At 43.5% G+C, this 26,469-nt stretch overlaps 1 long non-coding RNA gene across 1 annotated transcript; it reads left to right on the forward strand.

The window, feature by feature from the left end:
* Window positions 1-592: 592 nt before the first annotated feature.
* On the forward strand, window positions 593-24,723 carry LOC140598200 (uncharacterized). Its single transcript, XR_012000357.1, has 3 exons — window positions 593-917; window positions 21,335-21,475; window positions 22,590-24,723. It is a non-coding gene; the product is annotated as an uncharacterized lncRNA (long non-coding RNA).
* Window positions 24,724-26,469: the final 1,746 nt, after the last annotated feature.

The following is a 26,469-nucleotide window of genomic DNA, read 5'->3' on the forward strand; positions in this document are numbered from 1 at the left end:
AAGGGAGCTTGGAAGCAAGAGGCCCAGGCAGGGGGCCCGGGGTTGAGCGGCCCCTCCGGCCAGGCTGTGACCTCCGGTCCTGGATCGAGTCTCCGTGGGGTTCCCCGTGGGGAGCCTGCTGCTCCCCCTGCCTGCATCTCTGTCTCTGTCTCTGTCTCTGTCTCTGTCTCTCTCACTCTCTTGTAAATAAAATCTTAAAAAAAAAAAAAAAGCAGGAAGAGTACATTGGTCTCTGATTTTGCAAGAGTTCCTGAACCGCCAGTAAGACTGTCCTGCCTCTTAGCACGTTGCCAAGTACTTGGCAGCCAAACTACTTTCGCCAACGACATCACTGTCTCTTGTGGGTTGTCCCCGTGGCACTTCCAGAAAGCAGTGCTTGAGGCTCTGGGGTGCTTTGGAAATGACGGTTCTAGGAATGCACCTCGGCCACTCAGAAGCCTCAGTCCAGGAGGAGCGTGGTTCTGGAAAAAGCACCTTTGGTTTCCTAACGTGGCTGTGAGAACTTAGGGAGGACTTGGGTGTTTTGTAATCAGGCGTAGGCTGAGTTATTTCCAGAGCAGGTAGGCGTCGGGTCTCGGTGGAAAAGGCTCCCTCCACGTAGCAAGTTCTCACCCCTGGGAGGGTGGCGTCCCCACAGCATGCATCCCCTTGCAGAGTGTGGGCAAGACCTGAGAGCTCTTGCTCCCATTGGTGCTACTGCCGCTTTATACCCCCTCGTGGAGGTTTCCAAATCCTCTGCCATTAAAGAAGCTTAATATCCTGGGTGTCTGGGAATCCTCCCACTCTCCTCTCCATCCTGTGGGGACGTGGCTCCGGCAGGAGCATAGCTCGGGAGCCACGGCGGGAGTGTCCGTGGCACACTTGGACGTGGAACGTGAGACTCGCTTTTACCAACGTCCCCTGGAACCTAAGCCACAGTAAGCCGGCCAACATGTGGGTGCATGTGTGGGTAAAGTAATGGAAAAGACGGTATGGGAAAGGGAAATTGTGTTTTCCATTTCCCCATTGTGGCTGGTTTTCCCACATTTATTTTTATGGATCATGTGTCTGCTGTAGTGTTACATCACCCTTGCCTTACCGAGAAGGCTGAGAGCCCCTCAGCTGGCAGTGACCTTTCACTCCTGTGATGGTAACAAAAGATAGGACGAGGATGAAGCAAAAAGGCAACATCCCAGTCATCTTCAATTTTTTTCATCAATGTTTTATTGTTTTAAGAGTACAGGTCTCTCATCTCTTTAAGTGTATTCCTAGGTACTTTATCATTTTTGGAGCAATTTTAAATAGGATTATTTGCTGACTTTCTAATTATTTTCTTAGTATGTATTTCCGGAAGGGGAATTGCTAGAAGAAAGGGTGTGAAACATTAAAAGGTTCTTGATACACATTTATTGCTAGAACACTTTTACTGATTTTGACTTCTAAGAGCACCATTTTCCTAAGAAAGAATGCCTGACTTACCATACTTTGAAGTTAACTACTGTCAGTTACAAAACAAACAAACAAACAAAAACCTGCTGATTTAAAGGAGAAAAAAGAAGATTTCAAATAGTATTTCTTTGATTAATATTGAGGATGACTATCACTACAATGCTAATTCAATAGCCTTACCAAAACACGGAAGTATAAAGATTAAATGACTATATTTAGGAAATTTAAAACCTGATAATATTATCATGGTATGATCTTATGGTATCATAATATATCATGATAATGTCTCATGATATAATATTACATGAATCTACATATATGACAAAATTACATAGAAGTACACACACACAGAAAACAGAAGTGAGTGTATATAAAACAGGTGAAATTTTACACTTGTGATGAGTACTGGGTATTGTATGGAAGTGTTGAATCACTATATTGTACACCTGAGACTAATATTACACTGTATTTTAACTAATGGGCATTTGAATAAAAACTTAAAAATCCAGGTTTGTTTATTTATTTATTTATTTATTTATTTATTTATTTATTTATTTATTTATATTTTTATTTAAAGATTTTATTTATTTTTGGAGACAGAAAGAGAGAGAGAGTACATGACCTGGGGGGGGGGGGGGTGCAGGGCAGAAGGAGAGGGAGAAGTAGGTTCTCCACTGAGCAGGGAGCTGGATCCCAGAGCCTGAGGATCATGACCTGAGCTGAAGGCACCTGCTTAGCCAGTTGAGACACCCAGGTGCTCCCTCCTTCTAGTATTTTTAAAAGGAAAAAAACCTCAGGTGAAATCCGAGTAAGATCTGTGATTGTTGGGATCCCTGGGTGGCGCAGCGGTTTGGCGCCTGCCTTTGGCCCAGGGCGTGATCCTGGAGACCCAGGATCGAATCCCACATCGGGCTCCCGGTGCATGGAGCCTGCTTCTTCCTCTGCCTGTGTCTCTGCCTCTCTCTATCTCTCTGGGACTATCATAAATAAATAAAAATTAAAAAAAAAATCTGTAATTGTTAATTTCTGAATTTTGCTATTATACTATAGTTGCATGAATTGTTGCCATTTGAGGAAACTGCTTGATGGGTACATGGGGCCTCTCTGAACTGTTTAATGAATGTTGATGATCAGTATCTTCTGTTTTATTTCTATAAACATTATTCTTTTGGAGTGTCTGAACCAGCCTGGCTCTTGAACTGCTTTCTTCCAAAGTTGTCTCTGCTTAGATCAGAGACAAGAAAAGTCTCTATTCTGGTCGACACGCCTGCATCTGATATGGACGCTTGTCTTTGCTCATGAAGAGATCTCAGTTCTGTTGGTCATATCAGATATCTGGCCAGGACAGGACTTCATACTTGTTCCCGACTCATCCTTGAGCCCGGAGTGCCTGTTTTCCACCTCACTATTCTGCTGGGGGTAGGACACTAGATCTCTTGCCATTCGACCCCAGCTGAAAATAGTCTGTTCTGTCCTTTGTTTTTCCCAGAAGAGGATCTTGTAATTTTCAACAGAACTTGCGACGTTGGGGGGTTATGAAGAATATTGACAGGGTCTGATCAAAAATAAGAACAGGCATAAACCTTTAACATAGTAAGAAACTTTCTAAAGAGCATAATAATAGTAAAGACAAATTTCAACTAGAAAGAGATCAGTGTGTAAGGATATTCTTAGGCTGGGATGCCTGGATGGCTCAGTGGTCGATCATTTGCCTTCAGCTCAGGGAGTGATCTCGGATTCCTGGGATCGAGCCCGGGTCGGGCTCCCCACATGGAGCCTGCTTCTCCTCTGCCTGTGTCTCTGCCTCTCTGTGTCTCTCAAGAGTAAATAAATAAAATCATTAAAAAAAAAAAGAATATTCCTGGGCTGTCAGGACTTTTCCCTGTTAGGCAGAGCCAGGGCCATCAGGACTTGAAAGGTTGCTTTTGAGTTAGGTCTGCTCCCCTCGTAAGATACATCCAAACAGAACTTCCATTATTCTGATTTGGGTCATACGTGAAGCATGCTCACTTAGATATCACAGTTAATGCACCTTGCAGTTATATTAGCAAAGGGTAGGATTGACAAAATATTTTGTCTAAAAGAGGTGAGTCTTTGGAAATAGACATGTGTTGAGACCAGAGAAGGTACGGGTCTCATTGGGCCCTGAATTAGTAGGAGTGAGTTTCGGGGACCATGTCCAGTTTGTGGTGTCATACTTCAGTGTTGCAAGGATACACTAGTGCACTCTCTCAAGTGTGGCCGTAGGCTACCTGCGTCAGGAGGGGAGGCCCACGCATTCTGACCCAGGCCCATCCCAGATGTCCCACCTGCATTAGAACATGGTGGGGGACTGGAGACTGGCAGTCTTCATCTGTAACAAGCATCTCAGGTATTCTTAAACACACTGAAATTAGACCCCAAAACATAGCTTCTGGGGCTTTTGAGAGACCTAGAAACCATGCCATCTGAGTTTCAAAGGGAACTGTAGCAAGTTTGGAGAAAAGCAGGCTTGGAGAGGGACTGATAACTATCTTTCTTTTTAGTTTTCAGGACCTGTCACTTATTCTCATTACTGCAGAAGTCCTGGGTTTTAGTACATGTGAGTTAATAGAGGCAGATTTCAGCCCAAGATAAAAAGAAAAAAAAATTCTTAGACCGCTTTGCTAGTAGCTTGTGAACACTGGAAATTCTTAGTCAAAGGGTAGAGCGCGATGTCAAGTAGAATCAGTGTCTACATCCCTAAAACATTTTCCAGGATCTGTAATCCCATGTCACTTAGTTGGCTCTTCTCCCTTCAGGATACATGTCCCCCAAATCTACAGAATTTACATCTCCCCTTGTTAGGTTTTAGGAAAACAGTGTGTTAACTACTTTCTGTTTTGTGGTACATTTTTAGATGAGACTTATCCCTTTTGCTATGTTGTGCTTCTTCCTAGGCCCCATAGCTCTTTCTAAAGAACAGTGTCTAGGCACTATAGAGTAACTAGGGTTACTCTTGGACCTCTCAAGTGGCTGCTGTGAACTTAGGGAATCTCTTATGCATTCCATCTATGTCCATGAAGCTTCTACCAGCAAGTTCAGAGTCAGAACCTGTGTACCCTCTCATGCACGGTGTGTATGTGTGTGATGTGGTGTGTGATGAGAACTGATTGACAAGAGCCCCCAGGATCCTCTTCTTTCTAGGTGTCCTAGAAGATGGGTGGAAGGATACGATGAGAGAGGGATGCTACACTTTCCAAGCTAATACCATTAGTTTATCAGAATGGCAAATTATAGAAGACAGAGTCCATATGTAGCCAGCATTTTCAAAGAGGAGTTGACACTTCCAAGTAAAGAGAATGTGCATGTTCCCTGATAGAGGAATCGTTCCCCTGGCAGGTGACATGCTGTGGCTTTGTGTAGAAATGCCCAGATAGCCCTTCTCTTATCTGTTTTTACTACCAATAATTCTGATGCCACATGTGTGGATTTTCCACACCAAGCAATTCTCTAGTTCTCTGTCAACACCAACTAGATTTCCTACATTTTAATTCCATTTTGATGCTAACAACCCAGAGTTAAGAGAACTCCCAACCCGTAAGACGGCTCCCAGCTTAACATGCCAATTGCAAGTTAGTGGGTCCCAGGTTACCCACATTTTTATCTGACTTGACTACAAATCAAAGGTTCCCAGGACCCCTTATTCAGGTTTAATAATTTGTTATAATGGTTCAAAGGACTCAGGAAAACACTTACCATTACCAGTTTATTATAAAGGATACAAATGTACAGCTTGATGAAGAGGTACATAAGGTGAGATCCAGAAAAGTCCTCAGTGTAGAAGCCTCTGTCCCAGTGGAGTCTGGGATGGCCATGCTCCTGGCACATGAATATATTCACCAACCTGAAAGCCCTTAGAACCCTACTATCTAGGTTTTTTAATGAAGGTTCCATTATGTAGGCATGAATCATTAAATCATTGGCCATTGATGATTAACTCAATTTCCAGTCCTTCTCCCCTTCTAAAGGCCAAGAATGGGGCTGGAAATTCTAACCTTCTAATCACTTGATTGACTCCTCTGGCAACTAATTCCCACCCAACCTATCCAGCAGTCAGCACTTTAGCACAAACTCAGGTAGGTTTGGAAGGGGCTTATTTTGAATAACAAGACACTTCTCTCATCTCTATCACTTAGGAAATTACTAGGGTTTTGGAGCTCTGTGCTAGAAACTGAGCATGAAAATAAAATATATATTTGTTATTAATTACAGTTCCATTTATTCTCATTTTATTTAAATTTTCCCTTTCTTAAAAATACATAACTAATAGTAATGACCACTTACTATGCGAGAAGGTGATTAACTAATGAGGTTAAACTTATTTGAAGTTCTAGGAGAATATTGCTTTGGAAGAGAAAGCCTTATTAGTGTCAAAGCTGTTAATTACCCTTTTTCTAACGGTCATTTTTTTCTAAATAATTATAAACAAATTCTGAGATTTTTATCCCCCATTCTCCCATTTTAAAAAACAAAATGTATTTATGTCTCCCGTATACAGCTGCAAATTCTGGAGTCTTTGTTGAGGTTAGGAGTTGCTTGCTGCAAGTCTCCTGGTCTTTACCTCTAACATGATAGAGCCCTTCACAGTCCAGCAATTATGTTCATGGACATCGTCTCCTTGGGCCCTGTGATGACCTACTGAAGAAGGCTGAGGCTTAGGTGGCTTGGGCGTTGAGGCTTGCCACTATGTGATTCTGCTGTTCAGTGAGCTGAAAACCCTGGTCCAGACTGCACACCTGCCTGTGGAGGGGACACTGTGTGCTGGGCATCATTGCCTTCCTCACCTCCAACTCTTCCTACCAATGGTAGGTGAGTCTATGCCACAAAGGGTCTTCTCGACTGAACGGCAGCGTCTTAAAATTCTGTGTGATTATTTTCAAAAGGGTCTCAGTGATGGGTTTTGAGTCCTCTTTCTACTTCCTAGGTCCTGTTCTCTTTATTTCCTGGAGGGTGAAGAATGGAGAGTGTGAAAATGAAAAGCAATAAAAATCTCATTGATTTGATAATTTTCCAATTGTAGTCAGAATGTGAGGCTTATGGTAGTGGTCGATATGGAGCTGATGAATGAATGCATAACAATACTTGACATCCATACTGGAAGGTGGTATGTGTAAAGGTGGTGTGGTGGGAGCTCTGGACTCTGGCTAAGTGGGTCTGAATCTCAGAGATTTCACATAGTAGTTGGAGACCTTGCGCAAGTGACTTAATCTCTCTGCCTCAGTTTTCTTATCTGTAAAATAGGGATGAAATAATCTTTATGAAGTTGTAAGGATTAAATGACTTAATAAACATCTGTGCGAAGAGTAGTATCAAAGTGCATTTCCATATGTATCTCATTTTATCCTAACGGCCACCTGGTGATCTAACTGAAACCAGTATTTCTCTTACAGTGGAGGGATCTCAAGTTCTCAGGACTGGTAAGTAGTAGAGAGGTGTGTCTAAAATCCAGCTTTGATTCCAAAGTTCTAGATCAAAACTGTTGTTTGTTCAAGTTTTGAAGATGATGGAAAGACCATTAAAAAAAGCAATTAGCTTTGATTTCAGTCAAGTGTACAGGTTGTACATGAGGACAAAAGCACTTTCTGTAGTCCAATGAGATGAAGAGGTTGTATGGGGCCGCCTGGGTGGCTCAGTTGGGTAAGTACCGACACTTGGTTTCTGCTCAGGTCATGATCTCAGAGTCACGAGATCCTACCTTGCACTGGGCTGCACGCTTGTGTGTGTGTGTGTGTGTGTGTGTGTGTGTGGCGGAGGCGGGGGTCTCCTTGGGATTCTTTCTCTCCCTCTCCGCCACGCATCTCTAAAATAAATAGATCTTAGGTTGTATGAAGAAGTAACAAAGATGACAACTGGTACTCTGCCGAGATAACAAGCCCTTATCAAAACACCTCGGTGACTCCAGGAAAGCGGCAAAGACGCAGTTTAGAATGACCCAGGAAAAGAATCAATCAATCCAATCTAACACTAAATAATACCTTCTTTATTCGCTAGTGTCAGCACTGAGCTTTTGCTGAAAAATCGCTTTGCTCTAAAATGGCCTAATTTTTCCTTTTAATTTGCATTTCCTTCCTGCCCAGATGCAACTGGCAGCAGTCCAGTGGCAGTTCCACTAAAACAACTGAGCTCCAGCACCTCAATTTAGATCTCCGAACTGTCCTTTTACATTTGTTTCTTTGCATAATTTGTCAAACTTTGCAAGCTGCACACCAAAATCCTGCCAACAAAGAACAGGAAGTTTGGGCCATCCTTCTCTGTTCACTGTTATCTTATTGGTTTTTCAGCAACTGGAATCAAGCCCTGGTGAAAGTATTAACATATTAGCAGGTTGCAATTGTGCTCCAGGCTTCTGGGCAATGAAAATTAAAAAAAAAAGAAAAAAGAAAAAACCTGAGCAACTAGGAGACTTGGGCACATTATTTATACATTTGGTGAGCTCATTCACTCGCCCAGGGAAATCAGGCGCACAGCCGCCAGCCCAAGGTTAATTTTATTTTCTTCTCAGCCAGGAACAGGATGTGCTATTACACAGAGAGAGGAATGAGGACTTTTTAATTGGCAAAGAGGAACTTCTGCTGCATAAGGAGATATTACGGTCGCTGGAGGTCAACAGAAGTGCTTTAGGATTTTAAAATCCTGCTGTGTTCACTGTTTAATATGAAATCCTCCAAATTGCTGGAATTCAAAAATCCTTGCATTAACTGTTTAGAAACACAAGAGGGCACCTCATCATGCCTTATTTCAGATTCCTTGGGTTTTGTTTTGTTTTGTTTTGCTTTGTTTTAGAATGAAAAGGAAGCAGGTCTTTGAATGAAAATGAATAGCATTTTCTTCTCAGAATGAATGAATGAAAATATTCTGTTAATGTTTTTGAAAGCTTAATTATGACTAAAAAGCTGGATTTGCCTTATAGTTTCAAGAGATCTGAATTTTAGCTGGAGACTAGCTGCAGTAATGTTTATTAGGTCATAAGGTGGCTGTCGAATACAATGCATTTAGATTTTAAGCAAAATGCCATGTAGATACTCTTCTCCCCAGGGGCTAGGAAGCTCTCATTAAGTAAAACCCCCCTTTGCTTCCCATATTCAAATTCCAGTTTTCCTCAAAATTTAATCTAAGGTTTTGTGAATCTTCTAAAATTGCATGCAAAATGTGTGTTTGTGTATTTTCTCTAGAGGATATTTGTCCTTTTAAACATATCATCTTCCCTCGGGTTAAACCCCTGGAGGATTTCACATTTAACTCTACCTTGTACTGATTGGTTCTGTATATACCGTGTGTATGTAAAGGTTCAGTTTGGGAACGAAGCCTGTCCTAATAAACACCACTGAAGCGAAGATCTCAGGATTTGCCTAATAATTTTAAGCAATCATTATGGAATACAGCAACAAGCCTTTTGAAAGTCTTTGGTATTCTTTGTATTAAGTTCTCATCAGAGCTGAAACAAACTTTTTTTTTTTTTTAAGATTTTATTTATTTATTCATGAGAGACTCAGAGAGAGAGGCAGAGACACAGGCAGGGGGAGAAGCAGGCTCCGTGCAGGGAGCCCGACGTGGGACTCCTTCCGGGGACCCCAGGGTCATGACCTGAGGCGAAGGCAGATGCTCTACTCCTGAGCCACCCAGGCGTCCCTGAAACGAACTTTTTTTTTTTTTTATCTCATCTAGTCACTTCACTTACTGGTCCAAGAGAGGAATGGTGTTCTGTGCAGGGTTACAGGGGCCGGGTGTCTGCATTCAGGATTAGATTCCAAGCAACCTTTGCCTGATTCTTTATTTCCCTCCACCTTGTTTGGTCCAAAGCTTGCATTGGTCTAAAAATACATGGACCCTTATATTGCTCTGCTCAAGTATATGTGCTGTTTGTGGGGGTGTTTTATAGTATTGTGGGTATATTTTATTTTCTAAGTGACTATTTTTAAAAGCAGAAAAATGTATTTTGCCTCTTTTCCAGTTGTCCTAAATTATTTAATCCAGAAGAGCTTAATTCAGTTTTACATAAAGGTGAATTTAATGCTGGCAAGATGAGTTTGGAAGCCGGGAGGGTTTGTTGGACAGGATGGAGTAGGAAAAAGTTGGCTACTTATTTGACCCCTAGACTTTTTCCTAGACTTTTTATGGTACTTATTATATGGCGGGCACCCGATGTTCAGTGTTTTATTAATGTCTTCTTTAGTGGCCCCATTTGAAACTTAAAACTGCCCATTGTAGCACCTATCTATTTCCATGGAAGCATCTAGAATGTCCAAGTTGGTAATTTTCTAAGAATCATTAAACTTTCAGGAAAAAAATTAATCGTTATATGAGATGTCTCATCCTGAAGTTTACCCTTTATTCCTGAGCTGCAAGATTGGGGTAAAGGTGAAGAATATTTGTAGGTTACGTGACTTGAGAATTACATTTTGATGTGGCTATTTGACTTGATTCATCAAATCAGCCAATATAATGTCTTGCTTTGCCCTGAGAGTCTCCGGTAGATATCATAAATTGCCCTGGAGTTGAAACTAGAGCCTTTTGGAACTGGAATGGCCTGGGAAGGGTTCTTTATGTGCAGGTTAGAGCTGATGTCTAAGGATCTCCCTGTCCTGCTGGGCAACGTTTCAGCATATAGATTGCTTCCAGGCGAGATCGTTAAGACTCATTATACTTTATTCAAGGGTACTCATGTCCATGTATTTCCCCTTAGTGCATTTATGGAACATGCATGTGACAAATTAACACTTGCGTATCTTCTCTTCTTTATAAAATGACAGTTGGTGCTATATGCTTTCCTTTGTATTAGGTACATGATTTATTTTCTTTCCTTTCCTGCCCCATATCATCCCGCCACCCTGTCATAAGTCCCTGACCATCCACATAGAGATTTCGGTGACAGTGAGAAGGAAGTTTGCTTTTCCTTTGGAAAGGAAAAAGTCAGAGGTAGAAATGTGAGCTCAAGGGACTACTAGTTAGATGGGGCATGAATATTTGTAGAGCCGTGAGGCGAACTTCTTGTTGAAGACATAACTGTTATTGTTTTTAAACAAGTTATTTATTTATTTTTAAATTAGGAATATGTAAGCCAATTGAATTTGGAGAGTTTATGTAGAGACTTAGACATTTGGGGATCTGAGCTCTACTACCTACTTTATAAGATTAAAAAAATTAGGACATGAATTATCCAGGCAAATTAACCACCTACATTAGCTCACTTTATTCGATAATTGCTTTGCTATTTAATTTTAATTGTGTAGGCATAATTTCATCAAAGTGTTTATATGTATTCTGGGGCTAGATAATTTTACCAACTATGCCAATTACAACAACACTGGGCAAGGTGGGAATGTTTATAGGGACAGTTCCTTTCTTATGATAATAATAGCGAACGTGTTGTCAAAAACCAGACTCTGCTTACTGAATCAAACAAAGCAGAATGATGAGTTTTTGCAAGGCTTTTGACCTGCAATCTTGGAAACTCAAGGCTATGGCAGCATTGAGTTCTGGGTTGGTCACAGACTACGAGACTTTCATAGGATAAATATGGAAGTTATTTGACGTTTTTTCAGCTAACTGGCCGCCTAGTGGTCTTCTTGCTTATTTGGATCAGGGCAGCTGAGTCGAGGGGATAAGAAAATTCAGAAGTGCCATGAACAGATTTGGTGTTTGAGGATTGGCTGGTGTCCTCTGATGATTTCTGAGAAAGCTGTAAGTATCTGTAAGGAATAGGTTTCTTTTATGGACCTGCGTTGAACATCTCCATTTGTCCTTGACGTAAGGGACTCCATTTTAGTTTGGTTCTACAATGTATGTAGCATTTACTGCTAACCAGGCACTGTTCTGAGCACTTAATTTTACCCTCAAATGGCCCTACTGGGTAAATGCTATTATTATCCCCATTTTAACAATAAGACAGCTGAATGTCAGGGACATTAAATAATTTGCCCAAGATCACACAATCCATAATGGCAAAGTCAGGATTTGAATTCAAGTATCTTGCTCTAGAAACTGGGCAGGTGACTCTTAGACTATATAATCAATTTTAGCTTCTTGATTCCCTTCTGGTATAGGCCATCCTGATAAGCAAGAATCCCACAGTCTTCATTTATTTTTATTTCAAGAGATTATTTGGTTCTCATCTAGGGATAAAAAGGGGTGATCACAAACTCCAATGTCTCGACAGGGCCAGACAGGGAGCATAATTAAGTGAGCAGGATTGGGGAAAAGATAATCAAAGAGCCCTCTGGGTTTCTATTTTTTCTTTCCATTTAAAATAGACATTTTTAGATGAAATATTTCTCTACCATAGAAAGAAAAGTAATGCAAGTGAAATGATTAATGGTAGCTGTTATTGGTTCTTGGTATTAGGGAGACTACCAGGACAGGTGGGGATTCCATATTGAAGATTGCTTGCTTTGTTTAAAAAGGATACGTATTTTTAGATTTGATATCTCCAGATCTTTTGGCAAAAAAAAAAAAAAAAAAAAAAGGAAAGGGAAGGCAGGTACTCATATTTTTATATGAAATCTATACTTTTTAAGTTGTTAACTCCATATTTAAAAAGTTATAATGTGAGCTAAATAAAATCTACTCTTCAGCCAGAGGTTACCAGCTTGCAGCATCTGAAGCAGGAATATCTTGTGGTTGCATTTATGGGTATGTGCAGGTGAAAGATCATGAGAAAACAGACTTACTTCGTGTCTTAATAGCCCTGAAGAATAATAACTGATTACATTTATCACCTTTGAGCCAAACTGCATTATAAATGGGAGTGGTTTTTGATGACTTGGCTTCCTAGTTAGAGAAAGAAGAGCTACGGAAACTTTATAATAACAGGTTTATATATTTATAAAGTAAAAAACTTCATAAATATTTAAAGTGAATCAATATGGTCCATGGACAATAATAACAGGCGAATGTTTTCTCTCTGTGCATACAGAGTGATCTGCAATTGCTGTAGCAATTTGCATCTTGATGGATGGATTATTCTATGAAGATTTCAAACTCTTTTATTCTGTAAAATATAGGCTTAGGCAGTTCTATCCTTTTCTTTTACCATTGAGATATTGAGAAATGTAGACAATAAACATGCTTGAAGGAAAAGAAGAACTAAATTATTGTCAATTCCTGCTCTATCCAGGCCCATTCCAACTGTGCAGAGTGTGCATTTCTGGAGATTTCTCTTTCCTTCCACTAATGACAGTACAGTTGCGATGTGGCAATGGCTCTTTTTAAAGTTACTCTCTAGAGACTGGGGAGCGAGGCTTTTGCAATGGTAGAGTGACAGGCAGAGCAAATTCTCTTCTCCCCAAACAGTGATAGAACTGGATAATACTACCAAAAACAATCACTTTAGAAACCTGGAAATTGGGCAGCCTGGGTGGCTCAGTGGTTTAGCGCAGCCTTCAGCCCAGGGCCTGATCCTGGAGACCCGGGACCGAGTCCCACGTCTGGCTCCCGGCCTGGGGCCTGCTTCTCCCTCTGCCTGTGTCTCTGCCTCTCTCTCTCTCTCATGAATAAATAAATAAAATCTTTTTTTAAAAAAATAAAGAAACCTGGAAATTGACTAAGGGCATACAACAAACTGGTAAGTGTTTGCTTAATGGGAACTGCGGAGCCCCAAGTATAAGCAAGGGGAGTCTGGGCTGCTCCTGTTCTGGCTCCTGTAGTTCTATCACGTGATAGTTGGCCGGGTGGGTGAGCCATGAACAAGGGGAGCTTAGCTGCTGGAGGGGGCTGCTTTGATTTAGAGACGGGAGTGCAAAACCCCACACTCTCAATTATCGTCAGAAAGAGTCAGCAAATAAACAAGGAAGGCTACTGATGCAGCCAGCTTGAAGTGGAGCTCCTGGTTGGGACAAGCAAGAAACCAACAGATTGGCAAGAAATGTAACAGGGAGATGAAGGGAGCTACGGTGCATGACGGTGAGTTCCCACCTGCCCTGCTGCTCTGGGAGAAAGTCCGCCTGCCGGAAGCCGCGCACATGCTCAGGAGTTCTCACAGCTCCCTGGGGGAACTGTGGCCTTTAGAGAAGTAACAGTGGGAACAGGCTTGAAAACAATTGCCTTGTGTACTGGGTTGAATAGTGTTCCCCAAATTTAAGTCCAGGTCCTAACCCTAGGCTCCTGGGAATGTGACCTTATGTGGAAATGGTGTCTCTGCAGATGTAATTAAGGTAAAGTTCCTGAGATACTCCTGAACGGAGAGTAGGCCCTAAATCAACGACTGGCGTCTTTTTAAGAGAAAGGAGAGAGGGATCCAAGACACGCAGACACAGAGGAGAACCACGGAGAAGATGGAAGCAGAGAATGGAACGATGGATCTACACACCCAGGAGAGACACGTGGAACAGAGCCCCCTCAGCCTCCAGAGGATCCAGCCCTGCCCACAGTTTGATTTCAGATGTCTGGTGTCTAGAGCTGTGAGAGATACATTTCTATTGTTTTTAAAAGATTTTACTTATTTATTTATTCATGAGAGATGAGAGAGAGAGAGAGAGACAGGCAGAGGGAGCAGCAGGCCCCACGCCGGGAGCCCCACGCAGGACTCGACCCCGAGGTCACGCCCTGGGCTGAAGGCGGCGCTAAACCGCTGAGCCCCCAGGGATCCCCAAACGATTTTTTGTACACACAGGTATGCCCCACTTTTCAAAAGTTCCCCCTTTACCCTTAGTTTTTATGGAAGACCTGCATTCCTGCCTGTTTTCTAACGGAAGGACGTCCCAAAGGATTTTCGAGGTTATGACCGAAGGTGAGGGGTATTCAGCGTTTCCCTGCGAGAGCCGAGCTCCAGAGGCCGCGCACCTGAGCGCTCCTTGTGCAGGAGCCAGGCCCCGGCAGGCCTGCGTGGCTCTGACCGGTGTCTGTGAGCATCTGGGCTTCACCTGGATTTGTCATGTGCATCGCTTAGCGCGAGGTGCTCCAAGGCCTCAGAAAAGCCTGAGGGTTATTTTATAGGTCTGGGAATTCTAAAATCCTGGAAATACTTTTTAAAAATTTCCTTAGAAGCTAATGGTAATTACTTCTTTGCTTTAGAACCATTTTTGTGGGCAGCCCGGGTGGCTCAGCGGGTGAGCGCCGCCTTGGGCTCAAGGTGTGACCCCGGGGTCCTGGGATCGAGTCCCACATTGGGTTCCCCGCACGGAGCCTGCTCCTCCCTCTGCCTGGGTCTGTCTCTCTCTCCCTCTCTCTGTCTGTGTCTCCCATGAATAAATAAAATCTTTTTTTTTTTAAAAAGAATCATTTTGGCTTATGAAAGATTTTATAGGAATACTTTATTTCAGATAGTGGGAGAGATTTGTATTTGATGCTTTCAGGCTGAAGATGCTCTGAGGGCAGAGACTCTACCTACCTTGGTGGCCACGGCGTCTATAACATAGTAGGTCTAATCAATCCATGCTCGTAACGTTGATATGACGAGTAAGTCTGGTACTTGGTAGCGATGGTACCTGTGATTATCATCTGTGTCTGTCTTTAAGGGTTGCATTCCCCCTTTCTATTTTTAGCTACACATGTGTACATCCCTCAGGAAAAGGGCAGCATTTGAACTGTTCTTTGAGCAATCTGCAGGCCTTAAGCTGCTGCAGAGGTTCAGGGACAATGCTCCAGGTGAAAGAAATAATAGGACACATCAATGTCTGCTCACAGAATGTTAGGGGCCTCTCTGCTTGGAGGGGACGCTGCAACTCTGCTTTAAAAGGTGCTCGAGGGATCCCTGGGTGGCGCAGCGGTTTGGCGCCTGCCTTTGACCCGGGTCCTGGAGACCCGGGATCGAATCCCATGTCGGGCTCCCGGTGCATGGAGCCTGCTTCTCCCTCTGCCTGTGTCTCTGCCTCTCTCTCTCTCTCTCTCTGTGTGACTATCATAAATAAATAAAAATTAAAAAATATATATAAAAAAAAGGTGCTCGATACGCCTCGCTGTAAATTCCTTCCTTCTTAAAGCATGGTGTGCAAACTTTACAAATAGGCTCCATGTTTCTGCACATATACCTTATGCTTACTAAACCTCCCAGTTCATGTACCTGCCCTTAATGTGTTTGTGATCTAGGGTCATATGTGGTAAAACCAAGTGGGACCACAGATCGCAGAACCAGACCAGCTGTCTGAATCCGGGATTGTCTCCAGTTTTCAATAGTGACTGGGCACAGAACCAGCTAGCAAAATTAAGGGGTAAAGGGCTTGGGTATTTAGGGAAGAGAAGGAAAGAGTGCCAAGAAACCCAAGTGTTACAGATTAACCCTCCAGAAGCAAGAGCAGTAGAAAGCTGTAGGCAACTGCAACCGATGTCAGTAAAGCTGGTCTTAAAGGAAATATGCGAATCGGTAAAGAGGGAAATACGGTAAGGAACCTGTTTTGACAGGCTGACCACTCTCTGAATCAGGGATGTGCCCCTTCCTTTTAAAAGTTACTTAAAAGGGGGTGTCTGGGTGGCATAGCTGGTTAAGCATCTGACGCTTGGCTGCAGCTCAGGTTATGATCTCAGGGTTGTGAGATCAAGCCCCAAGTTGGGGCTCCGTGCTCAGCGGGAGTCTGCTTGACGTTCTCCTTCTCCTTCTGCCCCTCCCCTGCTCCCACACTCACTCTCTCTCTCTCAAATAAATAAATAAATCTTTAAAAAATAATTGAAAAGATTTCACTTTTTAATTTCTGGAAAACTGTGAGTTAAGTTTATAACCCACATTTATTTTTAACCGAAAATAAAGTTAGCATGTAAAAGATTTGTGTGTGTATGTCATAACAAGCTTAAAGTGATTTTTTATTTTTTTTAAAGATTTTATTTATTTATTCATGAGAGACACAGAGAGAGAGAGAGAGAGAGGCAGAGACACAGGCAGAGGGAGAAGCAAGATCCATGCAGGGAGCCCCACATGGGACTCGATCCCGGGTCTCCAGGATCACGCCCTGGGCTAAAGGCGGCGCTAAACCACTGAGCCACCCGGGCTGCCCTTAAAGTGCTTTTTCAAAAAAGAAAGCATCATATATTGTTTAATTTTTTGGAATCATAAAAATTATCAGTAGAATTCTCTTCCCTTAATTGTTATTTTGGTAACAGATTATTACACACAAATTATTACATACAAGTGCATAAGTGGCAGAAAATTTAAAGCTCTAGTAAGCATAAATTTTTTCAAATTTAGGGCTGCCTGGGCGGCTCTGTGGTTGAGCATCTGCCTTGGGCTCAGGGTGTGACCCCAGGGTCCCGAGATCAAGTCCCACATCGGGCTCCCTGCATGGAGCCTGCTTCTCCCTCTGCCTGTGTCTCTGCCTCTCTGTGTGTCTCTCATGAATAAATAAATAAAATCTTATATATATATATTTTATAAATAAAATCTTTAAAAAATTTTTCAAAATTACTCATTTCCCACCAGCCAAAGGTAGTGGCATAAATGTTTTTGTGCAGATCCTCCTAGATAATTACATGTATCATGCTAAAATGGATTTATACACTATTATTAAATTCTTGAGATTAGTTTGAATATTGTATAATGATAATTTTCAGTCACGATCAGAGGGGTTTCATTTATATACACATGGATGTATTTCTTTAAGTTTCTCTAATATATTACTTGCTGAGGACAAAAGCTTATTTGTCTGCCTGTCTAGATGGCTGGCTGGCTTTCCTGGGTCTGGACACCTCCTACATCTGGGGACGTCCTGTGGCAGAGCTTGCCTTCCACGGTGGAAGCTCAAAGGCCGGATGCAAGCTCCTTGACCTGCCTTGCAGCTAGGGCTTGGGTGCGGAGCTCCACTGGGACCCTTCTTTGAATCCTGAAGCAATACCCAAGGTTACGAGAGAATCCAGTGTGGGGCTGTGGCAGCGGTGGGGAGGGGTGCAGAAATGCACAGGCTCAGAACACAGTGGCTGCTGCGGTAGTGACCCCATCCGTCCCGCCTATTGCCCCATTTCCGTTGTGGTCCTGGCTGCTGCCTCGTTTCCCTTGTTCTTGTTTTCCTAGCCTGTTTCTCTATATTTCCTGATGATTCTGGAAACTATCCAGAAATCATCTGGAAAAGTCTTTTCCTTTGTGAATCAGCCAGTCTTTTGTTACTTGCAAGGAGAGCTCTGATGGATAGAGCAGTACTCTCAGCTCCACCCAGAAAAGGGGAGGAGCCATCTGAACTTTAACCATCTTCAGGGAGCCTAGAAATTTAGACTAGAAAGAACTTTGGAGATGGCTTTGTCACGTGTGTATATTGAGGGCAATTGTTGCCTGTAGCAAAGAGAGCTGGGAGGCCTGGCACCTGCTAGCTACAGGATATTAGGAAAATTGGTTAATTCTCCGGGTAAATATGTATGTGTATGTGTGTATGGGTGCGTAAGTGACCTCTAAAGTGATGGAGTTAGACTTGAGTTTCCTTCAGATTTGGAATGCAATGGCTTGTAAGCAGATCCAGAAGCGGTAGACTTCAGACCGTAGCTCCTCATTCTGAATTCTCAGTCCCGGTAATTACACGATGTCAGTATAAATGATAATCACAACATCCAGGAGGTATACAGGAAGTCAATCTACATCCTTCTTTTGAAAGTTTGAGCTCATTTGATCTTTTGGTGAATCAGTGGCCACACAGATATCCAGATGGAGTCGTTCATATGGAGGAAGGAGCACTGGGAGTCCTGTTCATTGCTAAGGACACGGATTAGTCCTTCACGATAGTGAATTATTAGTCTCCTGTGCTGTAACGTCTCAACTTACAAAAGAAAGTTCTTAAATGCTGTTGACCCTGTGTGTGGTATGTCCTTCCCAGTAGCGCCTCAACGATCCCCAAAATCTTATCTCAAGTGCAGCTCTGAAGAGTAAAACTGGCCACAGTGGACCTGTGTGTTCCCAGGAGGGCACAAGCAACCTACTGGATGCGGTCGGGTTGGTGTGTGGAGAACGAGTCCTCTCTTCTGCTTCCCGTGATGCAAACTTCGTGGTGGCAGAAGCGTGACTATTCATAGTACTCTCATGCTGGAAAGGATCCAGTTCATCTTATATATTTTAGAGACGAGAATAAAGAGGCAGGAGACAATGTGACTTATGTAAGGTCATGTAGGCCATGCAACCACTTAAGCTCGGCGGTAGCCTGGACACTGGAACCCAGGACTTCCCCCGTACAGTGTGATGGCTGAGGTGGGGTCTCCCATCTGTTGAAGCCCAGAGACTCGTACCTGGTGGTACTCAGTCACTAAATGTTGACGGTCAATCAATTCCAGCACAGGATAACTTTTGCTATGACATGTGTACTGAGGAATCCTAAAACTATTCAAAGATTTAAGTTTTTAAGAATAGGGCAGAATATTTTAGTGCTGGAAGACAATGATTTATTTTAGTATTTGGGTTTAGATTCAAGTCGCTCAAGTCTGTGACTGTTAATCCTATATGGAAATAGATGCTCACTGACCCAATGTCTTCCATTCTGAAAGCTCGAGTGGGTGTAGGATGGTGTTGACATCGCTTGTCTCTGTAAAGCGTTTATCAGAATATTAATGTTGATGTCGAGCAGGTGTTGGGGCCATTTAACCGGTGCTCTGATGAATAGGCCATTAGTACTCCATCAAGGTATCTGGCGTTCGCACAGCATGGCGCAGTGGTGCTGTTCTTTTTTTTTTTTTTTTTTTAATTTTTATTTATTTATGATAGTCACACAGAGATTGAGAGAGAGGCAGAGACACAGGCAGAGGGAGAAGCAGGCTCCATGCACCGGGAGCCCGACGTGGGATTCGATCCCGGGTCTCCAGGATCGCGCCCTGGGCCAAAGGCAGGCGCCAAACCGCTGCGCCACCCAGGGATCCCGAGTGGTGCTGTTCTTATCCGGGCTGGGAAAGGATTATTTGCTTAGGTTTTGATCTGGAATAGTCATGGTGCACTAACTAGTGTGGGCACTGATCTAAATGCGACTAACGCAGAATAGCAAATCTCCAGGGTGTCTGATGACTTGTTTAAAGGTAATTTATCAGATGAGATTGATAGGTTCTGACAATAATGCCCCAATCAAGTTAAAGGGGAGCAGAGATCAAGTCCTACCGAGGATAAATTCAGAAGTAGGTGTCTAGGTTAATTTTGGACTCTTGGTAATTATGACACAGCTGATCTGATTTCTTAGATTCCTCTGCCTCCTTCCGTATTTCACTGTCACCTCTTAGCAATTTAAAGCTTCTCTTCATTTTCTGCTTTAGCGTGCTGACGTTTGCTTCTTCAGGGAGGGGCAATTGGACGTCTTTTTATATGTAAGAAAGTAGTCTTTTATATCTTAAAGTTTGCAGTTAATTCTCTGGAGTTAGAATAAGATAAAATGAAAAAAATATATTATTCAATACTTATAGATCCAGTGTTTTCTTTTTTTTTTTTTTTAAGATTTTATTTATTTATTCATGAGAGACACAGAGAGAGGCAGAGACACAGGCAGAGGGAGAAGCAGGCTCTACGCAGGGAGCCCGACGTGGCACTCGATCCTGGGACCCCGGGGTCATGCCCTGGGCTGAGGACAGACGCTCAACCCCTGAGCCAGCCAGGCGTCCCTCAGAGTTTTCATATTAGGGATATTTCCTGGCAAAAGGCAAGTGGCAATGGATTCTCAGGGGACAGGACTCTGCTCTGAGAGGTGTCACTGAGGGATCCTCCTTTCATGGGGTTTAGACTTGGTGGGACCTTTCCAGGGTTGTGCGTTTTGCAGGGTGGACGTATGTATGGGCTGGTGCTAGCTAGAAGACGGGAGAGCGCAGAGATGGCCTTGGGGAAATAGTAACCGCTGTGAAAGCAGGTGAAAGGAAGGGGGATGCGTAACTGGCAAGAAAAGATCACATTGTATTTTCAATAAACATTATTGTTAAAACATTATTTTCTAACATGCTAGTGATTCCACTGTTCCTTACCCGGCACTTCTGCGCAGATACAGGGCAGGAAGATTGATGGTAATAACAACAACAACAACAATGAGCGGACCAGTAAGATTAAGTCCTTTTTAAAAAACTGGATTTTCAGGGCCCCTGGGTGGCTCAGGGATTAAGCGCCTGCCTTTGGCTCAGGGTGTGACCCCGGGGTCCCGGGATCGAGTCCCGCATCAGGCTCCCTGCATGGAGCCTGCTTCTCCCTCTGCCCGGGTCTCTGCCTCCCTCTCTTGGTGTCTATCATGAATAAATAAATAAAATCTTTAAAATAAAAAATAAAAAACTGGATTTTCAAACTAAAAAAAAAGTAGTGGAAATCTTTCGAAAATGAAATCATGTATGAAACCAACACATTAAATAGAAAAAGCAGAGTGTTTTGCTGCTTGTAGGGTTTGCAGGTGTGGAGGGGCTGAACCTGGCTTACCTGGCCCCCTGTATCTGCTGCCCCCCAGGCCTGCCCGGATTCCCCTGCACAGTGAACACCCCTCTATAATTTCAAAGAAAATTTCCACCTCATTCGGCATCATGTTAGTGCAGCATATTTTAAAAATCCAATTTCGATTTGGAAAATATCCATCTATATATTTCATGTATGTTGAAACGTTGAGAGTCTCTATGACCTAAAATAGAAAACCCATTTTCAGACCTTGCCAGATAACAGTGTATTATCGAAGCAGATTGTATAAGTGGTTTCAGTAAGTGGCTTCATTTCTGATTTCATTTAAAGGGTGTCGAAAGGCCTACAGGCAAAAATATCTCCCTTACTAGATTAGAAGCCACACCTGAAAGAGAATTCTGTAAGGACCCTTGATTAAAGTGGCTTAAGTAATTGCCTTATCTGGGCAGGTCATATATTAGCAGGGAATTCAGTGCCACGTGAGGGGAGCGTGTCGAATGTCTACGCTGCGTGAGGTACCCTACTACCCCTCTGGAATACAAAGACCATTAGGCAGCTCTTTTCCTCAGGAAGCTGATGGTTTGGTAGCGGGTCCTGGCAAGTCTACACTTACCTACACGGTGTAATTCTCATTCTCGGCAGGAAGACCTACTTGGTGGAACGATCCTGCTGATCTCTGGGAAGGCCATGCTGCTCAGAGAGGGCGGAGCTCAGTTCCAGGGAATTCACCAGTGGATTGGCGAACTGGGAATCAGTCAAGGACGTCTGTGTCATAGAGATAAGGTAAGGGATAAGGTAAGGGATACTATACACAAACTTCGTTCTTTCTAGACACTTGGATTTTACATCCTGGTGCTGGTGGCGTGTGGCTGGGGGGACCAGCTGACTGGCTGCCAAGAAGTCTAACAAGGGGAACACCTGGGTGGCTCAGTGGTTGAGCGTCTGCCTTCAGCTCCGGGCCTGATGCCAGGATCGGGGATCGAGTCTTGCATCTGGCCCCGCAGGAGCCTGCTTCTCCCTCTGCCTCTCTGTCTCTCTCTCTGTCTCTCATGAATAGATAAATAAATATTAAAAAAAAAAAAAAGAAATCAAACAAGGAAGAATTTACCTTGGTTAATTTATTTAAATCCAAGATTTAGCCCCTAGTCCTGTAGAATCTCCATGTGGTCCCCTAGAATTGATGGAACCCCAGGATGGTGCCTCGAGTTGGCAAAGCTTGCAGGAGATGGATACCTAAAGCCATAGTAGAGAGACGGTGATCACTTCACTCTACAACTTGCTATACCCTTGTCAGCTGGACAGTCTGCAGAATGAAGTCTCTGGAGGAAGTTTCAGAATTGGGTGATCAGGAAATCAGAAGAGTAGTTTTTGTGATTTAAATATTCAATAGCATCAGGCTCTGTTGCTTCCATCTTTTTTTTTTTTTTTTTAAGATTTTATTTACTTATTAATGAGAGACACAGAGAGAGGCAGAGATGCAGGGAGCACGACACAGGTCTCGATCCCTGGACCCCGGGATCATGACCTGGGCTGAAGGCAGCACTAAACCGCTGGGCCACCAAGGCTGCCCTGGTTTCATCTTAACATTAGGTCTATACCTGGTGGCTGATGGGGCATTTGGACTTTGGGGTAAAAATTCTGTCTTGAGTTTTCTGCCTCAGTTACCATATTCCCCACTATGTCCCCCCCTCCCCCCCCCCCCGTGTAAATCTCTTGTGTATCTTTCCAGAGATACTCTGTGTCTATCACAGCAAATATATACATATATCTATATATTTCATCGAACGGTTGGCTAAACGCACTATTCCGCAACTGGCTTTTTTCCCAGTTATTGATATAGATTTAAGATATTTTTCCTATTAGTAAAGTACTTATTATTCCTTTTTTTTTTTAACAGCTGCAAAGAATTCTACTGCAGAGCCTGTCCTATTTATGTAACCGGGCCTATACTGATAGGCTCTGATTATTTTAAATCTTTTGTGTTAACCAACATGTAGCCATGGAATATCCTCCACTTCTTCGTCGTTCTCAGTGGACTGTAGTGGGGCCAGTTCCTTTCCTTCCTCAATTTTATGTTCCCCAAGATTTACCCTCTTCACTTCTCACGTAAACCCACTGACTTTGTTCTTCATGACTTTATCCTCCATATGCTGCGGGTTCTTACATCTTATTCTAACCCCCATCTGCCTGCCCTTGTGCAGAACTCTGCGACCTGCCTGCTGTATGATTCCACTGGGACGTTCAATGCAGAAGTCAAATTTGGTAGGTGCTTCCCTGGCTCTCTCACTGTGCACCACTTCCCTGCCCCCATCAGCTATGCTTTTTCTCCGTATTCTCTGCCTTGATGACGGACACCACCAAGTCCCGGTGGCTGGAGGTAGAAAGTAGAGAACCATGACTCGTCCTTTCTCTTCGACACCATGCTGTCTCACATCTCCTTTTGTTCCTACAGTCCTGTGGTGCTCAGAGTGGGGCCCCTGGACCAGTAGCACTGGCATCACCTGGGACTTACTCGAAATGCAAATTCTTGAGGTCCCCCTGAAACATACTGAAGGAGACACTCTTGCTTAAAGGCACCCGTAGTTTAACAAGTATTCCAGGTGATTTGGGTGCGTGCTCAAGTCGGCAAAGCATTCCTCCAGGCCCGATTTCTTAGCTTAGCGATTGGTTCTCTTTTGTTCCCCGATGATCTCAGCAGCCACGTAAGTGGTTTCCTTGTCTCCAGGCTTATTCACCAGAAACCCCCATACAGAAGCCAGAGGCCTGTTTCTGAAATGCGAAGTCTGACCACATTATTATGTATGTTTAAAAGTCCTTGGGATTTTCCTGATAGAGCTGGAGCTGCTCCTTGGTAGGAGGAAGCTCTGGCCTCTAGTTTCTTCTCCAGACTCCTCCCCTCTCATCAACTCCCTGACACTCCAAAGACTGGCTTTGCTGAAATACCCGCAGTTCCCAAACGTGAGTCATTTTCTCTCTCACTTTTTGTTTGTCCCTCTACCTAGCATGTTCTTTTTCCCTTTGTCACCACCTTTCTTTTCTCCCCCCGTTATATTGTTTGGTTCTTAAAGGCTACCCTTGTCCCTGCAAATAATATCGTTAAGCTCCTATTTCTTTTATTCCCTCAGTGATCGATGCCTCTGTGGCTAGAGCAGGTTTCTCTGCCGTGGCATGAGGGTCTCCCCCGGAGTAGGGATCCTGACTGGCATTGCCCTACAACTAGGCATTTACTGTGACAGACTGCGCTTCAGGGGAGCGAGAGGGCAGGGGTTGGCTTCTCACCCATGCTGCCTGCTGTGCCTGGAGGTTCTGCACCCCCTAGGCTCCGTGCCCTGTGTCCTCCCAACTTCCTTCCCTCTGCTTAATGTTTCCCAAAGATCTGTGAAGTCTGGGATTCCCTGTCCTTTAGTTGCCCCCCACCCCCTTGGAGGCTCGTTTGCAGTATTGTTTTCAGTGAGGTTTCAGAAAGTACGAGAAGTGAGCCTGTGGGTGAGAGAGAGAGTAGGAGAACTTCTTAAACCGGAAGCACTGGCGGGTTTTCATTTTCATCTGGGTGTAACGAACACGTGTTCCCAACTGTACAACTAGGAGTTTATGGGTCACAGATTGTCAATTGGTTGCTCATTCAAAGAATATGCAGAAAACAAACACATTCACCACGGAGCTGCACCTACTCAGCGAAGTGTTCTCATTCGGTATCTCGGCGTTTGCTTATCCTCCGGTAGGAGGGCACACTGGGCATGTGTCGCTTATTGATATTCAGAAGTATTGTTCTTAGTGTTCGAAGTCTTCGTTCTTAGACACCACGTGTCTCCCAGCAGCCTCCAGTTCCTCAGAAGTCATCTCATTACTTTTATTTACCGAAGTTCTTCTCTAAAGAAACACATGCCCTTGTCCCCTGTTTGGCTAAAATGGGGCTGTGGTTTGAGTAGTAGAGGCAGAATCGGTATTTTATTTTTTCCCCTTTATGTATAAGACGTGGTTTCCTATCGTTCTCTAAGGGACAAATAAGGGCTTTCTTCCCCCAACCTCCACTTAGGTATTATTTGGGACTAATGAGATTTAAATAAATCTGATGTGTTTTAATCAACTGTTGTTGTTATTCTTATCGATGCACAACTTCCAGCATCCCTGGCCAGTGCACGCCCCGTGCTGTGGTCTCCTGAGTCCTCTGCCACCCCAGTCCTCTGAGAGCTGCGGCGGCCTTGCTGTCTGGCGGTACAAGCTTTTCCAGGGTTATCTTCTCCGTTTCCTTCCCTTTTATCAAAGGTTAAGAGGAAAACACAAACATTCCTTAAAAATGTTCCGACTCGGAAGGGCAGGGCGGACTTTCAGAGCTTCCTCGCGGCGGGGACCTCCGCAGGACAAGGCCTCCGAGGCCAGCCTGGGCTCCACAGAGCAGCTACTCTGCAGCAGGCTTCCCTTCAGCGACCACGCGGGCTCGCGTCTGAGCCACCTTTGCGGGCCTTAGGCCGCGTCCTTTCTTCACGGAAGAAATGCTGCCTTGCCAGGGAGTTCTCCAGTAGAGACCTCCTCACTCAGGGAAAGCATTCGTTGTACATCTGTCCCGGATTGCCAATGACATCACTTCTCTTAAAACCGTCCTGTTTCCCTGACTACACATTTCCCCTGTCATTGCTGTAAGGAATCCTGTTCCCCCGAAAGATATATTGAAGTACTAACCCCAATAACTCAGAATGTGACCTTATTTGGAAATACGGTCATTGCAGGTATAATGAGTTAAGTGTGTGTGGGGGTGTCACACCAGAGTAGGCGGTCCCTTGACCCAGTGTGACTGGTGTCCGTGTAAGAAGAGGGGAGCCACAGGGAGAGCAGCGTGCGACGATGAAGGACGAGGTCGGAGTGATGTGGCTACCAGCTGAGGAACGAGGACAGCTCATGACTCCTCCAGAAACTGAGGCAAGGGGAGGATTCAATCCAGAGCCTCCGAGGGAGCCGTGGCCCTGCTGACACCTTGATTGTGGACTTCTGGCTTCCAGAAATGTGAGAAAATACATTACCTTGGGGAACTCCTATAATTATCTTCAGCAATGAGGTACTGCCCTGACCAGTCTAAATATTGAGTTATGGAGTCAATAGAAGATGTTTTTAAAAAAAGGTGGATGTTTTTAAGATTAGAAAAGAAATTGTTAACATTTTTTAGTTTGTACTTAGCACAGAGTAGCTCAAGCCCTCTTTGAGTTGATGGGAAAAAGGAAGCTTCCAGGAGAAAAATAATCTGCCCAAGGTCACACAGGTATTATGCAGACGAAACAGAACTAGAACTCAGATCTCAGAATACGTAGTTCATTGCCTTTTCCATTGTATACATTTGAACAATTTCAATTATTTTCAAGCTCCTTTTAGCTCTAAAGTCTTTCTCTTTGCCTCCTTCTTTTTATCTTTGCAGTGAAAATTTAATAACACGCAATGGAGTGTGCCTAATCAATGGAGTATAGCATGAAGCTCAGAGGATAGTCCATCATTATGCCCCAAAATAAATCCTTTTATTATATTCACACTGATTTTGTGAAGGCAGATTTTGGTTTTACCGAGTGTCTTTGTAATCCCTCTATGTCTCTAGAGGTCAGTGTGGCTCAAAGAAACTTTGTTTCAAACTATATTCAATTAATATTTAATTTAAGGCACTTTAATCAAAGGTGACTACAAAACAGTAGCCCAGGGAAACATAAATTAATTCAAAATAACAAGTCCTATAAATACTAATATATATAATATTGATTTTTGACACGTGGAACTTCAACAAACACGTTGATTTT

This window comes from Vulpes vulpes, chromosome 3, assembly GCF_048418805.1.
Source record: "Vulpes vulpes isolate BD-2025 chromosome 3, VulVul3, whole genome shotgun sequence".
Classification (NCBI taxonomy): Eukaryota; Metazoa; Chordata; class Mammalia; order Carnivora; family Canidae; genus Vulpes; species Vulpes vulpes.